This window comes from Cervus canadensis, chromosome 28, assembly GCF_019320065.1.
Source record: "Cervus canadensis isolate Bull #8, Minnesota chromosome 28, ASM1932006v1, whole genome shotgun sequence".
Taxonomy (NCBI): Eukaryota; Metazoa; Chordata; class Mammalia; order Artiodactyla; family Cervidae; genus Cervus; species Cervus canadensis.
The window spans coordinates 26,125,721-26,143,394 of NC_057413.1; the positions used below are offsets into that span (position 1 = coordinate 26,125,721).

At 40.2% G+C, this 17,674-nt stretch overlaps 2 protein-coding genes across 3 annotated transcripts in view; both read right to left on the minus strand.

Annotated features, from left to right (window-relative positions):
- Positions 1-17,674, minus strand: part of LOC122429360 (boLa class II histocompatibility antigen, DQB*0101 beta chain) — a 174,375-nt gene that overhangs the window by 7,608 nt on the left and 149,093 nt on the right. The gene's annotated exons all lie outside the window — the stretch shown is intronic.
- LOC122429363 (boLa class II histocompatibility antigen, DQB*0101 beta chain-like) overlaps positions 1-17,674 on the minus strand; it is a 61,335-nt gene that overhangs the window by 7,608 nt on the left and 36,053 nt on the right. The window lies entirely within an intron of this gene.

Sequence of the window (17,674 nt, forward strand, 5' to 3'; positions counted from 1 at the left end):
GTGTTCTCACTTGACCCTCCTTAGTCAAACTCACCGTAACTGCCACTCCTTCCCTCCCTGAAAAATCTATTTTCTTCACATGCATGCATCACATTCTCTTGGTTTTCCCCAACATCAATAGTACCCCTTCCCAGGCTCTTTTACAGACTCATAAGCCCTTGGCCCTCTGGACATGGCCCTTGCTCTCTTTTTCTGATCTACACACACTCTCTCTTTCCCCTACTTTCTTATATTTTAACATAGTGCATATGTCAATGACCCTGACACATACCTTCAGCTCTGGCCTCCCTTTGAATTCCAATTTGATGTTTTCGACTGACTTCTTGAAGGCTCCACATACATGTTAACAAGTTATTTCAAACTTAACACAAACAAAATTTATTCTTCTATCCACCCACTTCAAATTATTTCCTTCCAAAACTTTTCCTATTTCAATAAACAGGACCACCACGTGACTTTCCTCCTAATCCCTCAGTGCTGTGCTGTGCTCAAGTCGGGTCTGACTCTTTGTGACCCCATGGACTGTAGCCCGCCAGGCTCCTCTGTTCACGGAATTCCGCAGGCAAGAATACTGAGTCGGTTACCATTTCCTCCTCCAGGTAACCTTCCTGACTAGGGATCAAACCCAAGTCTCTTACATCTCTTACATCTCCTGCATTTGCAGGCAGATTCTGTAACACTAGCGCCACCTGGGAAGCAATCCCTCAGCAGCATTCACGTATCTTTTTAAAGAAAATTTAAATGTTTTACCACAGCCATCAGGACCTAAGATGATTTGCACCCTGACTTCATCTTCACCCTCATCTTATTCCAGATGCCAACTTGCTTTCTGTGCTTCAGCCACTTTCTTGCCTTCTTTTTGTCCCTTTAGAAAATCAAATATCTTCCTCACTTCATTCTTTCCCTGTTCCCTTACATCCTTCACATGACTGGCATTCCATCATTCATATTTCAACTAAATGTCACTTTCACTAGCCACCTGAACTGAAATCAGGTGAATGCAATTCTCATTGTTCCATGACCCTGACATATTTTTTCCAGAGCACTTATTTGTCTCTGAAATGTTTTTCCTTTGTTAAAGTTTATTGGGTTGTTGTCTTTCTCTCCTGTCATTAGTTTCATGATAGCAGGGGGTCTCTTCTTCCTTATTCAAATAGAATTTTCTGGGCCTACAACAGAGCCCAATATATAATAGTTATTCAGAAAAAAAAAAAAAACAGATTTTTGATCTAAACAAATAAACCCTGAGTTTTGGAAGTTGATATTTGTGGGGATCCTGGGAAGCATCCAGAAGGGGCTCCAGCTCCAACACTTTTATTCTGATGACACATTAAATTTCTTCTACCTTCTATGACAAATTCAGACAAACTTCCTCTTTCTCCTTCCACTAGTTTTAAGAAACCTTCAAATTTAAGTAAAAGGTGATTTTTAAGAAAGAGAGAAATTTTCACTAAATTTCATCTCGTCTAATGGACTATATAGTGCTGATGGTCTTGTATAAACTTGGGGATTTTCAATAATGGTGATGACATAACTGGAAAAGGAGTAGGGAATAACTGGAAAGATTTATTAACATGAATAATTAAGGAACAGAGACTACATGATAAATGAAGCTATGAAATTTGAGGCCAAGACCTCAATAGGCCAATGAATCCTCTTGACTTAGTTTTTGACTTTCAAATTATGGGATATAAACAAACTTCATACTCTGTACCCTGCTCAGGGTTTATGGTTTAAAGAATATGAAATTGCTGATATTTGATTGCTATTGACTTACAAAAACAGAATTTTATATATTTTGTCCTCCACTAGTTAAATCCCTTCTAATAGCTTCAGGGCAGAGAATGGGGAGACCTAGGAGAAACTGATTGTGCAGAAAGATTCAAAATAGATCCGTGGTGAATACTAACCTATGTCAAGTTTTCAGAATTTATGTGAATTCTTTACATTTCATAGAACATCCCATAAGGTGCTCCTTATCTATAAAGTCATTCCAAGTACTAAGAATCTCTGCTTAAGCTTTAGGGTGCTTTCCACAGAATGGAGAGAAAAACCAACCCCAACTTTTGTCAGAGGACTTCCATTACAGGGAAATAATCCTTATAAACACTGGAGCTCGGGAGAAAGGAGACGGCTTAATGGGGAGAGACCTTTTACTATAGTCTTACATATTAAGGAGAGACAGCATAGGTCCTATTGAGGAGCAACACAGGATCTTCTAGGATAGATCTAATTCCTTTTGAATCCACAGAAAATTTTTAGTAAAACTTTCCCTTTTTTGGCCTGCATGCTAAATCGCTTCAGTTGTGTCTGTCTCTTTGTGACCCCATGAACTGTAGCCCACCAGGCCCTTTCATCCATGGGATGCTACAGGCAAGAATACTAGAGTGGGCTGCCATTCCTTCTCTAAGGGATCTTCCCGACCCAGGGATCAAATGCCATCTTTTATGTCTCTTGCTTTGGCAGGCAGGTTCTTTACCCCTAGCGCCACCTGGGAAGCCCTTTTTTTGGCATGACTGGTGGCTAAGACCATAAAGAGTCTGCCTGCAATGTGGGAGACCCATATTCGATCCCTGGGTCGGGAAGATCACCTGGAAACGGAAATGGCTACCCACTCCAGTATTCATGTCTGGAGAATCCCATGGACAGAAGAGCCTGGTGGGCTACAGTCCATGGGGTCACAAAGAGTCAGAGACAGCTAAGTGACTAACACACACACACACACACACACACACACACACACACACTATAAATAAAGGAAACTGCTGTATAAGGAATTATTTTGACATTCTTATTTATAAGTCTTAAGACCCTAAGAGAATTGAATGCAAGGCTGGATAGGTTTTATTGGAGGAGAGTTGAAAAGAAATGGTTCATATATATGGCGGCAACTTATACAGCTCTCATTAAGTGGGCAAGCACCCAGGCTCCTTTACTGTGGAAAGAACTAAGGATCCGTATGATAGAGATAGGTGGTCAAAAAGAAAATATCACAATTTTTAAGGGACCTGGCCTGGATATAATGACAAAGGTGACTCCATTCCTCACCCCACACCCCACGATAGATCACCATCCAAGGTATATACTTACGTCGGATCTCCCTGGCCCAAGCCAGGGGAGGGCTCAGCACCATTAGCATCACTGTCAGAGCTGCCATCCGGGAGCCTCCAGAGAAATACAGGCACACCATGCTGGAGAACAGCAGAGGATAGAGAGTGAGAGGAGCAGGCAAGTCCCTCTCAAATGGGTACTGTGACCCTCCTCCACCCACATCCCAAATAATACCAACCAAGGGACTCATTTGCTCCTGGATTGGGTGAGCCCAGTTTAGGCAACCAATCAACATCAGAGGCAAATAGCATCATCAGTTGCTGGTCAGAGATTCAATATGAAGGTCCTCTTCTGAAACTTAGAATTTTCTCCGCTAAAAGGATTGTTTTGATTTAGTACTTTAAAGGTTTGACTCAGCATATGAAATATTTTAACTGGGCCCCTGTTGTGATCTAGCTTTGTGCTGGTCAGTGATGGTCACACATTTGTGTCTTCAGGAGCATTCATTCCTCTCACTTGGAAACAGAGCTGTTCTGACAAATGCATGGGAGTGTGTTAGAAGATGAGGAATTGGAGAGAAAATTATTGCAGTTGAAGATCTTTAATTTGGTCCTATTTGCACCGTAACTTAGTGGTGCAAATTTGGGAAAATTACTTAAACTTTCATATATGAGGGCTCACATAAATGTGGCTCAGCTGATAAAGAATCCACCTGCAATGTGGGAGACATGGGTTCGATCCCTGGGGTCGGAAGATCCCCTGGAGAAGGGAAAGGCTACCCACTCCAGTATTCTGGCATGGCGAATTCGACTATACAGTCCATGGGGTCGCAAAGAGTGAAACACGACTTTCTCTTTCACTTTTCATTTTCTCATAATTGGAAAGAAGTCACTTCAGTCTTTCAGGAATTTCAATACTTAAAAGTGCTATGATTCTGTGAACACTTCAAGAAATAGTATTCCTGGTAACGGATGACATTACAGAATTATAATTGTTGATTGGAGACTACATAGTCTGTGCCTCCTGACAAGTAGGGGTATTTCTGATAAACAAAAGGAAATTTTAAAGTTAGTCAATAACCTGAATGAAAAGATCTTTCAAGTGATGCTGTCACTGAGTTTAGTGGTATCACCAGAATATTCATCTAATTGTGCTGTGACAAAGTATCCACCTCTTTATTAGGTACAAATACTGGTCTAATTATTTTTCAAAATTCCACTTAGATTTTCCACTAGCAACTGCCCAAGTGATTTCAGGTGTATATCTGGAATGTTGTCTGTTTTATTCAGTATACACAATAAAATATTTCAGCAGTTATTTCACTAGTAGTCCATCCTCAAAAACAAATTTCTAACCTCAAAAAGTAAGTTTATTAGTAGTGATTCTCCCTCAATGGGAAAGGACATTTCTTCCTACATGGTGTACCTGTCGAAAAAAATCAATCTTTCAGTACTGTAGAGCAGTTTTGAAAGCACTGAAGCAAATGACAGTAATTATTGCTAGTATCCATTTTTAAGTCATATGTTCATTTCATGTTACACAACCAAGGTAAAGAAGGAAAACTTGGTGCTATTTAAAAGCCATCCAGAGATGCTAAAGGCAAGCCAGGAGCGAAAGATGCTTGTCAGTCTCTGTAGCTCAGAATTTGGAACCTGATCTTGAAAAAAAACTTTCAGAAAAGAGAGGAGTTCAGTAAATTATTAAAATAAGAATGAAGTGGCCAGTTAATTTTAAAAATTTATCTAAACCATGCCTACATTAATAACAAGAGAAAAATGCTTTTTAATAATCACAGCAGAAGATAACATAAAGGCTACTCAAAATATTAAGCTTCTCCAGGAATGAAAATTACTTGTTGCTCTTTACTGAATAAAAATTCTAAGCTATGGAAAATGCAAAAACATGAGAAGAATCAGTCCTACCAGATTGTTTCTGCCATCTAAGCAAAATACATAGCAGTTGGTTTATTTTCCTTTCAGAACAGGAATGAAACACTAAAAGTTTTTAGCTATGTACATTTCCTTCAATGCTATTGCTTTTATTATTTACAACATCTCTAGTCTTGACCATGTTTGTTTCATCTATTATATGATTTTATAGCCATGTGAATACCCGCCATCCAAAACGATTCCTTGTTATGTTCCTGTATGGACAACTCACTGGAGTGTTTACCTAGATAGGCTTCTAAGGGTGTCTCTGGTTGCCCCTTTCTATTAGTTAAGATAGAGTCACCACATGATAATGATTCAAACTGTTAAGTGAATTGTAATATTCTAGATAGTTTAGGGAAGACTCATGAGAGTCCCTTGGACTGTAAGAAAATCAAACCAGTCAATCCTAAAGGAAATCATGGGAATATTGATTTGGAAGGAATTCATTGGATTCATTGGAATATTGAATGCTGATGCTGAAGCTGAAGCTCCAATCTTTGGCCACCTAATGCGAAGAACTGACTCATTGGAAAAGACCCTGATGCTGGGAAAGATTGAAGGCAAGAGAAGTGGATGACAGAGGATGAGATGTTTGGATGGCATCACTGACTCAATGGACATGAGATTGAGTAAACTCCGGGAGTTGGTGATAGTCAGAGAAGCCTGGCGTGCTGCAGTCCATGGGGTCACAAAGAGTCGGACATGACTGAGCGATTGAACTGAACTGAGAGAGTTTCAAGAATATTTAAAGAAACCTTGAAATGTTGGGAGTAACTTGGCGGCACGCATGAATCTTTAGCACACCTCTGGCTAATCACTGTCATAATATCACCTGTCGAGCCTAAATATAAAATGTCTTGGGAATGTATACAGAGATCCAAACCCCCTTGGCCACCAGAGTCAAGAGATCAAAAGGTATCCCTGAATGGCAGCCACAAAAAACAAATAAGGAAGCAGATGAAAAGCCAGACACTTGTAAGAGTGTCCCTCTGAGAAACACTGGTGCTCTGGGGTGGCATAATAAGAGCACAAAGACAGCCCCTGCCTTCTGGGGTCCCTGGAAAAGTTTACAGTTAGCCCTTAGCTGTGTGTTTAATCAAAACCCTGCCCTTCAGGCTGCAAGTATGATAATAAATTAGAGGTTTCCTTCACAAAAAGACTGAGCTCCTGGGTCTGCTGTCTTTTTTTGTGCCCTAAGGGTAGGGGCTATTTAAGAAATCTTTCTCTGGTGGTTATAGTCCTGCAGGACCTGTGAGCATAAACCCTGACAGCCACCAGAACCGGTTAATCTGAAGGTGTCCCCTGGCCACAGTTGCACAAACCAGGGCACCAGATATAAAAGCAGGAGCACCAGACATCTGTAAGAGCCCCACTCTGGGAGACAATGGGTCTGTGGAGTGTGACAGACGGAGAGCATGAAGTTGGCACCTGCTGAAGGGGAAAATAAAAGATGGTGCCCACCAGCTTTAGCAAGGCAGACCAAGAGCACAGAGATGATGCTTGTCAGTTGAAATGTGAAGTAGCATCCACCAAGGGGAAAATTTTGGAGTAAAATCTATAATAAAATAAAATAGTGCCTGTCAGCTTTAGCAAGGCAGAGGGAGAGGTCAAAATGTTGCCTGCTCTTGCCTCTGTCTCTAGAGAGGATCCCAACAGGTTCCTGCCACTCAGGTCAATGCTCTAAGATTGGATATCTTTTGCACAGGGGCACTTTTCAATGTCTGCTAAGGTGTTGGTGCCTGGAGCAAATGAATCTGCCCTTTAAGAGTCTCTTTTCACTTCTCCACTAGTATGGGAGAATAGAGACAAGAGATCAATCTCAAGACACTCTGAAACAGATAATTCTATAAAATATCAGAATTACATTTTGATGATACATTGAGGAGTTGGGGGAAGTAGAATAAAGGACATCCAAAAAACCAAACACCCTAAATCCAGAAAATGTTTTGTGATTAATAAGAAATTATGAAATGAGGAGCACTGGGTATAATCTGGGAGATGATCCTGGGACTGGTTAACCTATGGTCACTAGTCAGTTTATCCTTTCATTTTCTAGGAAGAAATATCTGTCTCTACATAGGAGAAATTGTTGGAGCCACACAGATTGGCAGTAATAAGCAGTAATTTGGTGAAAAGACAATTTTGTGGGATTGTCCCTCTTTCACTTATTTCCAAATGTCATGTCCTCACAGTCAGAAAAATATTCTTGATGCCTATCCCTCATATCTTTTCCCTGCAATGACGTTAACCATTCATCACCATTTGGTAAATTTTAGTTGAGAACCTAACACATGTACAGGTACATTATACATGCAATCTAGTTAGGTAGGTAGGTTTAGTCAGTAAGTCATGTCCGACTGTTGCGACCCCATGGACTGTGTAGCCCTCCAGGCTCCTCTGTCCATGGGATTTCCCTGGCAAGAATACTGAAGTGGGTTGCCATTTCCTTCTCCAGGGGATCTGCCTGACCCCCTGCATCGCAGGCAGACTCTTCACTAACTGAGCCACCAGGGAAGCCTTAGTTGGGGGTATTCAACTCACAATATTTATTGAGTGCTTCCTATATGCATAGAATTCTTCTAATGCTAAGGCTTAAAATGTACACATGACTTAGATTCTACTTTTAAAAAGACTAAAACCCATAGCAAAGATAGATATATAAAACATTTTTTTTTAATGTGACAAAACCTACCATAGACACATCTGTTAAAAAACAAGCAAAACACATGTTGGTGACAAAATAATTAAAAATAAGTAAAAACATAATTTACAACAAAAAGGAAGTATTTGTAGAGATGTGAGTTCTGGAGGAAGTGAAACTTAGAACATAGAGGAAGGAATTATGTTTCAGGTTGTCTAGAGACATCTGGGAAACTTAGAACATAGAGGAAGGAGTTATGTTTCAGGTTGTCTAGAGACATCTGGGGATTAGGAACCACAGTGAAATCATGTGTGTAGGGGGAGGGATGGTCAGGAGGTGGTAAATAGTGAGGAGTCCTTTTGACAGAATTAAAATTTCTTCCTTAGTAATGTTGGGCAATCAGAGCCGATATGCAAAGTTTAAACTATCCTAGGTAAGGCACTGAAAAAATATAAAGAATTACATTGTTTAGAAAGGAAGGAATGAGATTAGAAAAAATATTAACTAGGAAAACATTTAGCAGTCCAAGGTTAGTTATGATGAGTTGGGCAAAGAGATTAGTGTGATGACAGTAGGAGTAAACAGTAGGAATATGATGCATTTTTGGACTTCCAGGCATGTATTACAACTAATATTTGATAAAAAAAAAAAGGGGGGGGGAACCTGAGGTCTTTCATAAGTGTGTCTTATTTCCTTTTGGAGACAGCACCCAAAAGATCATTCCTCATATTAGTCTGGGTGTTGGTTCTTTCCTTCTGAGTAAGACACTTTGGAGAAATATAAAGAGAAAGAGAAAGATTTTTCTGGAAAAACCACATCCTTTCTCAGTTAACTGGCTTTTTATATATATAACCAATGGAGATGAAGAATGAGGCAGCATCACTTATCTCCAGCAGATACTAAGATACATACAACCACAAAGTCTTATTTAAAGTCTTGGGTAGAAATTAGGAAAGGATGGGATGACTAAGTTAGATGTTGATAATAAAAACCAAAAATATCCTGGACATGGTTAGGTGGTTGACAAGGAAAGAGGGTTTGCAGAGTAAAGCAAAGTGTGGAGTGAAGACTGAAGGAGATAGGCATTTAGAATGATAGAGACATGATGCCTGACTTTTCAAACTATGTGAGAAGTCCCTGCCTATGATTTAGAAGCATGAATAAAAAGCTATGAGTTGGTATCGCCACACTATTCCTAGCCTAGAAGAGATGGGGACTGTGAATGAGGTCTACTGTCCCAACTCTGGTTTCACAGACAAATGAAGGGAAAATCAAATAACAAATCATCCTTTATTTTCTACAAGGCACTGAGTTATGTACTTCCAGAAGCTTTAGTTCATTTAGTTCTCATCATAAGCTTGAAATAGCTGTTTCATATCACATTATATTTTCAGTTAACTGCAAATCTATCACAGGTCTTGTTACAGTGCATTATCTCAAGAGTAGGTAGGTTCTGAGCTCCTAGGAACAAGATCTGTAGGTCCCATTCATGCTGGCAATGCCAGCACCTTGAAGAATGTGTGTGTGTGCTAAGTGTGTGCTAAGTCACTTCAGTCATGTGCGACTGTTTGTGCCCCTTTGGACTGTAGCCCACCAAGCTCCTCTGTCCAGGGGATTCTCCAGGCAAGAGTACTGGAGGGGGTTACCATGACCTCCTCCAGGGGATCTTCCTGACCCGGGTATCAAACCTGAGTCTCCTACGTCTCCTGCACTGGCAGACAGTTTCTTTACCACTAGCGCTACATGGGAAGCCTTGAAGAATACTTTGTTCAATTTTCAACACTAATACATTTTTACTAATTTATAGCTTCCAGAGAGAGAATCTTCCTTTCTTTTTGAACTCATGATAGAAATCCTTTACTCCTACTATCACTTTCAAAAAATAGTATAAAATGTTATTTGCAGACTTGTTATAAAGATTAAATGAGATAATTGAAAAATGCTTAATCGGGACCTGGAACTACTGATTTCTTTTTCCATCATTGTCCCTGCACTTTCTCATGATAACCAGCAGGTGGAGAGATAGCCCTTAACACCTCTCCTTCTCCCCACCAGAGATTAAATTGTTACTGCAATGAGATACTAGTATCATAGCAGTTTCCTTTCCACTTAATCCCATCCAAGGGCTTTCCAGAGATGCTCGAAAAGGAACAGATATCCTCATTACAGCACTCTGTGTGTGTGTGTGTGTGTGTGTGTGTGTGTGTGTGTGTGTGTACACGCATGCTAACTTGCTTCAGTTGTGCCAGACTCTTTGTGACCCCATGGACTATAGCCCGCCAGGCTCCTCTGTCCACAGAATTTTCCTGGCAAGAATACTGGAGTGGGTTGCCATGCCCTCCTCCAGGGGGTCTTCCTGACCTAGGGAATGAACCTGTGTCTCTTATGTCTCCCAAATTGGCAGGCAGGTAGCGCCACCTGGGAAGCCCTTATAGGACGCTACACCTATCTAAATTATGCTTAAAACCGAAAGGGGAGAGTTCTTGGCAATCCACATAAGTCATATCCTGTTTCTTTTCACAAACTCCTTTCAGCACATAACTCATAACCTGTCCCTTTCTCACAGAATCTTGAAACCAGACTAATACTAGGACTATTGCAGTAGCATTATTCTGTCTGTCTACTCTTATCCCACACTGTTCTTCAATGTGGACATTCACTCCAGTCAGTCAGGGCTTCTCCTTAAACTACATTACCCCTCATTCCTCCCGTACTTCCAACCCCCGCCAGTATTATTTTTGCTTGTGTGATTCATGGTTATTTATTTTTCCTTACTGTTCTTCTGAATCATATCTTTTCAAAGACAGCATCTACAGGCTCAGCACTCAAACCCAGAATCTGCCTCATCCATTCATTCAGGTCCAGGTTAATTCCTTTTTAGGAAGGTATTAGAGCTTTTCACATTGAGGTATTTTAAGAAAGAAAAGCATTTCCAGAAATCCCCATCCCTTTGTCTCTAACCAATAGGAAAAGAAAATGAAGCAGCATCACTCGTCTCTGTGCAGATGAATCTTTTAAGGAGGTCTAATCTGATCCCAGGTCTTGGGGAGAAGGTGGAGAAGGGATGGAATGACTGATATATGGTTAGAGGAGTGGCTGACAACCTCGTGTCATGGGGAAAAAATAATATTCCATGTTTAAGTACCAAGAAGCCACATTTCGTAGTTTGAAGCAGAGTGTGTGGTGAGTATTTAAGTTCTGGGCTTCCCAGGTGGCTCAGTGGTAAAGAATCTGCCTCCCAACGCTGGAGATGCAAGAGATGCGGGTTCGATCCCTGGGTCAGGAAGATCCCCTGGAAAAGGGCATGGCAAGAACACTTTAGTATTTCTGCCTGGAAAATCCTGTGGACAAAGGAGGCTGGCAGGCTATACTCCATGAGGTTGCAGACTGAGCATGCATACACACATCTAAGTATTTAGTGTTAGGTGGAAAAGAAGAGGGAACCTGATTTTTTTGTGCATCTGTGGGAAGTCCCTGCTCAGGTTTTAAAGAGGAGGAAACAGTTATGACACTAAACTTTCCCTGCTTCTGATGCATACGTACCTGTGGTGGACAAGATGGAAATTGTGAAAAAGTCCACAAGCCCACCTGCTGATTGTCACAGGACGATTTGAGTGAAAGTTGCATTACCACATGCTGATGATTTTGCTCTAGAGAAGCAGCCCTTCCAGACGTATTCTCTCTCTCTATTAATCATCATGACAGTCTTGCATTTTTCTTAACTGCTGAATCTGTAGCACCCAGCATAGTTCTTAGCATGTAATAACTAGCTAGGCAAATAATCAATAAATGAATAAGAGACTAAGAATGAGTGAATTTAAGAAACATATTATTATATATTTATTATATAATAAGCAATCATATATAAAAAGACTTCATATATGACTTCTTTATATAAAGAGAACTCATGATTATTAGGATCCAAATATAGTTCTGTGTAAGTTCAAAAATCCAGAAAATACTAGTTTTTCTGAGATCAGAAGATTATCTGGAATAAAAATTGAGTGGACCTTCATTCTATGCATTTCACACACCTCAATTTAGTATTTCCTCTTCTAAAAGTCCTCCTTACAGAGCAACATTTCACTTGATCAGAGAACTCTGGAGCTCAGTTAGTGAATATGTATCAAAGGGTGGAAAAAGCAGTTTTGATTGTCATAAAGTTGGAATTCTGGGGCTGATCTGTAGCCTTGTCCAATGACATACTCTTTTGAGCTTCTAATTCTTCATCACTTACATCGAGAGACTGAATTACATGATTTCCCATGTTAACACCCAACTGATTCCTGGAACATGAGAAATGTTAATAAACACTGAACTTTTATTCCACTGTCACTGATCGTTTCAGTAACTGAAAATAATTACAGAAAGGTACTCTCAGAGCAGTAGAGGTTGCAGTGAAAGAAAACCGGGAGTTATTTTTCATGAATCTAATGAAGATATAGCCTAAACTAAAGGTTGACTAGTTTGCAAGTAAAAATCAGAGAATAAGACAGTTGAGAGGTGCCCTCTTGGAGTCAAAACAAACATCAAACACGGACCTCAGAAACTATCCCACAGAAGTCACAACTTTATTGGATTTCTTTGTAGAGTAATTTATGCCCCAGGGCACTGTTGAAATCAATGACTGTTAGAGCATCTCAATATATTTGATTAAAATACAATTATCAGTGGATCAGAAAGGAGAAACAGACAACAATGTAACAAGAGTAGGAGACTTCAATAACCCACTTTCAACAATAAATAGATAATCATATAAAAATTAATAAGAAAAAAACAGACTTCAATGACAATCTAGGTTAAATGGTTCTAATGGACATAAACAGAACATCCAAAAGCAGCAGAATACATGTTCTTCTCAAGCACACACAGAACATTCTCCAGGGTAGACCATATGTTTAGGTCACAAAGCAAGTCTTAAATTTTCACTCTGACCAAAATGGTATGAAACAAGTATAAATAAGAGAGTGAGATTGGTCCAGGGACAGGCAAATAGACACAAACAAGGCTCAGAACCAACCCATTTATCCTGGAGTCAGCTTTGGAATTCACTTAGGAAATAGAGCAGTTTTTCATATATCATCCTGTGAGATTTGGTCACAGAGGGAACATTCAACATTAGACCCAGACCACATAACAAAAGTCAATGCCATGCAGAATAAATACTTAAATGTGAAGAAGAAAAATGTTTAACTTCCAGTGAAAAAAATTAGAAGTTTACTTTTATGAGCTTAGGTAAAGAAGCATTTCTTAACAGGAACACAATGGCAAAAACATTATAAAATATTGATAAATTGAGTTTATTACATGCTTCTTAAAATTATATCAACTATAAGGCAGTTTTTGAAATATGTAACAAATAGGGAGAAATCATTTTAATACATAGAACTTATATAGAAAATCGAGATTGAAAAAAACTGAACTCTAAATCCTATAAACTTATTTCTATCTAGATACATGTCTATTTTTATATTTATAAAAATAATAAGAAACAATATCACTGGAAGGGCTAGAGTTAGATTATAAAAAGGAAATATAGCAGTCTAATACACATGTGAGGACTCACAACTTTATTAGTAATCAGTAAAATACATCCTGAAACCAGCAAGAGACACCATTTAATACTCAAGAGAGGGACAAAATGAAAAAGTCTGAAAATACCAACTACTGGCAAGAAAGTCCATTATGAGATTAGTTATACATTGGTAGTGGAGGTGTAAATTCATACAGCTAGCAGTTAAATCTAGTAAAGGTATAAATACACATACAAAGCTCAGAAATTCTGCCCTTAAATATGCTGTAAAGAACTCTACATACACGGACCAGGAGACATGCCAGGATGTTTAGAGAGGCAAAGATGATAATAGCAAATGAAAAAAATAGAAATAACCAGAATTCTGTGATGGAAAAGGTACTCAGAAACATTCTCAGAATCTTTTTACCATTTATAGGGATCCTCAGAGGCTTGATATGAAGTCATTCAGATCAAAACACTTAGAGTAGGGGAACACATCAGAGCCTTTCACTGAACTACTTGACACAGTGCAGCTGATCTCCTATGACCGACCCCACAAAGCCAGTCACTCCTCCAGTCCTCACTAGGGACTCCCATACTAAGGAGATCTCAGTAGTGAAGATAACTAGTGGAGAAACTTATCGTTGCCCGGTTGTATTGGTGACCTCCAGATTCACCAGCTCATAGGAAGATTGAGTAAACGGAAGAGAGAGATGCTGCCTTTTGGTGTCCAAGTGTCAGAAAAGATTGCTGGTCTTAAAATTTAGATACAGGAAATTACTGGAAGAAAGAGGCTACAAAATTTACAAGCTTAGTTGAGAATGCCTCAGCAGAAGTAAGAAAGATAAAACAAACTACAAGAGAGAAAACCCAAGAAAGTCAAAAATGAGCATTTTGTGGTACCAATCTTGTTATAGTGAAAGTGAAAAGTGAAAGTAACTCAGCCATGTCCAACTTTTTGCAATCCCATGGACTATATCCATGGAATTCTCTAGGTCAGCATAGTGGAGTGGGTAGATGTTCCCTTCTCCAGGGGATCTTCCCAGCCCAGGACTTGAACCCAGGTCTCCTGCATTGCGGGACGATTCTTTACCAGCTGAGCTACAAGGAAAGCCCAAGAATAATGGAGTGGGTAGCCTATTCCTTCTCCAGGGGATCTTCCTCACCCAGGAATCGAACCAGGGTCTCCTGCATTGCAGGTGAATTCTTTACCAGCTGAGCTACCAGAGAAGCCCAAGAAGTGTCCCTCTGTTTAATATTGTGTATATCTTTATTCAACACTCAAAAAGAACAGGTGTAAGTGTAAACAGTGAGACAGATTATCTGTCACTGATAAATTTGTACGTCAAAGTTGCTCAGTCATGTCCAACTCTTTGTGACCCCATGGACTACTGGGGCCCAGTGCCTGTAGCAATAGGGAGAAGGATGGTTAGGAGCGACTGCTACCTAACCCTGGGGGAACTTGCAAATGTCAGCCAGTCCATCCTGGCAACACCGCATTCATAAAGCAAGAAACTACAATGGTCATCTCTCCAGAGGTTATGATGCATAGTGAAAGTTGCTCAATTGTGTCTGACCCTTTGCCACCCAAAGGACTATATAGTCCACGGAATTCTCCAGGCCAGAATACTGGAGTGGGTAGCCTTTCCCTTCTCCAAGGGGTCTCCCCAACCCAGGGATCGAACCCAGGTCCCCCGCATTGCAGGCAGATTCTTTACCAGCTGAGCCACAAGGGAAGCCCAAGAATACTGGAGTGGGTAGCCGATCCCTTCTCCAGCACATCTTTCTGACCGAGGAATTGAACTGGGGCCTTCTGCATTGCAGGTGGATTCTTACCTGAGCTATCAGGTAAATTTTTATGTCAATGGATAATTCTATTCTTATACTTGAGTTACCACTATGCACTGTTCTTGAATCAGTAGCAATAGCTATTTGACTCAAAATATCAGCCATCACATTTAGCAAATCCTGTAATACAAAGCAAATTAGGGTTGCTTTACCAGATTTACCATTGGGTGGGGTGAAGGGAGAGAGGGCGTTGGCTAATTTAATGCAGACCCTGAAGGGTTCACTGTTCCAGAAAATATACTTGTACCCTTACTATGTTCCAACATTTGCACAGAATTTGAGGTTTGGCCTCCAGCAGGGAGCTTTTTCCATGGTCTGGGCCCCAGAGCTGGCAGTCAGCCTTGTTCCAATCCCCGCTCAACTGTGAACTGCCTAGATCCTGCACCATGGATAATGCAGTCCTCACCATTCAAAACCTGCCTCTGTCAGATACTGAAACAGGACCCCTAATTCTGTTCGACTGAGAGCTGGACACAGTCCTCACTATTATGACAATTGCAGATCCTTCTTACTGCAATGGGTTTCCTAACTGCTTTTTTTTTTTTTTTTTTTGAGATGCTTCTACAATGTTATTACTGATATGTTGGACTCATAGGCTCAGAAAATACCCTGTAAAATATAGTCTTAGTGAAAACTGCCTTCGCAATTGGGAGCCTTAACCTATATTCCTTTGATTCACTTCCTTTTTAATAGTTTCTTATGTTCTTTACATCTTACGTGAAGATTGTTGGAGGATTGATCAAGGACTATATCACTATTGAAAACTTACATTGAAAAACCTTGGAGAAACTAATAATCTATTTGACTCTTGTAGGGAGAGAGGAAATATTTGGGAAGTGGCTATTAGGCCAGGGCTGTGTTTGAAGAGGAAGGATATTGACGTAAATCTTTGCATAAACCACGTTTACATGAATCGTTATGTATTATAAAATACTTTCCTTTCTAGCTAATAGGATGAAGAAAGGAAGGCAGCATCACTTGTCTCTGGCAGACTGAAGTGTTCAAAAGGCACACTCAAAGTCGTGGTGGTGGGGCAGGGATGAGGGGAAAGAAATTCCATTTACATCTAACTTTAGTGAAACTATTATATGGAATATTTGAATAAGGAGCATTATGTAGAATTTCTGAGAAGCTATCTACCCACACCATCCCCACTGTGCCTATTCTCTTTCTTCTTCTCCCACAGGCATTCATGGTTCCCCTGGGACTGTGGCCATAAATATGTAAATTTCCAATCTCAGTGAGCTCTCAAGCACACTTTTATATCCTTCTGCATATTTTTGGCCTTTTTTTTTTTAATTGAAGTAGAATTCTAGCTGAGCTATTTAAAAATCCTAAAAGATATGCTATTAAAGTGCTGCACTCAATATGTCAGCAAATTTGGAAAACTCAGCAGTGGCTACAGGACTGGAAAAGGTCAGTTTTCATTTCAATCCCAAAGAAAGGCAATGTCAAAGAATGTCACTGTCACATCAGTGGGTCAAATTCACAGTTGATTTTATGAGCATATTTGTTTGTTCAGTCATTCAGTAGTGTCTGATTCTTTGCAAGCCCATGGACTGTAGCATGACAGGCTTCCCTGCCCTTCACCATTTCCCGGAAGTTGCTCAAACTCAAGTCCATTGAGTTGGTGATGCCATCCAATCATCTAGTCTTCTGTCTTCCCCTTCTCCTATTACCTTCTATCTTTCCCAGCATCGAGGTCTTTTCCAATGACTCGGCGCTTTGCTTCAGGTGGCCAAAGTAAAGGGGCTTCAGCTTCAGCATCAGTTCTTCCAATGAATATTCAGGGTTGATTTCATTTGGGGTTGACAGGTTTGACCTCCTTGCTGCCCAAGGGATTCTCAAGAGTCTTCTCCAACACTACAGTCCTCAACTGTGAACTACAAATACAGTTATTCATATCCTTAACTGTATATGTATGAGCAAATACAGCTTAGTAAACAGGAGCCTACACCATGAGACCTAATTGGCATATCATGAAACTCACTTAGGACTGAGTGGACATAAAGAAATAAAGTGTCCTCAGTGTTTCCAGAAGTAGAAACACTTTAAGATGTTTGTGTTTGCAGTTGTCGTTTCTCTACAGGTGTGTGGGTGACAGCCCATTCTTGGTTAAATTCCAGCACTTGATCGTGACCTACATTATAAGGGTAATGCAATATGGGTTCACTCAGCTGACTGCTAAGCCCATCTCTTCTCTTTTCATATGGGACACTTTTCTAGACAGAGAAGCAGAGCACCCTAGAAGGAACACCCAGAAGTGCTATCTACATTTCCTCACCCCCAGTCTCCACAATGCCTCTCCTCTCTAGCCATGCTTTGGTGACAAACAAACTTTGCAGAAGTTGGGTTTGTGAAACCAAAATGAGACATTGAAATTTTGCCTCTCAGGCAAATTAAGACCATATTGGAGGCAGCATCATTTGTCTCTGGCAAACTTAACCATGAAAAACTTTAAGAAAAAGTAGTAATAGAAAAAGAAGGACTTCCCTGGTGGTCCAATGGTTAAGAATCTGCCTGTCAATGCAAGGGACATGAATTTGAACCCTGGTCCAGGAAGATCCCACATGCAACTACCCCGGGGGCCACTAAGCCTGCACTTTAGAGCCCGAGTGCCACAACTACTGAGCGTCATGTAACACAACTGTCTGAGCCTGTACACCTAGAGCCTGTGCTTGGCAACAA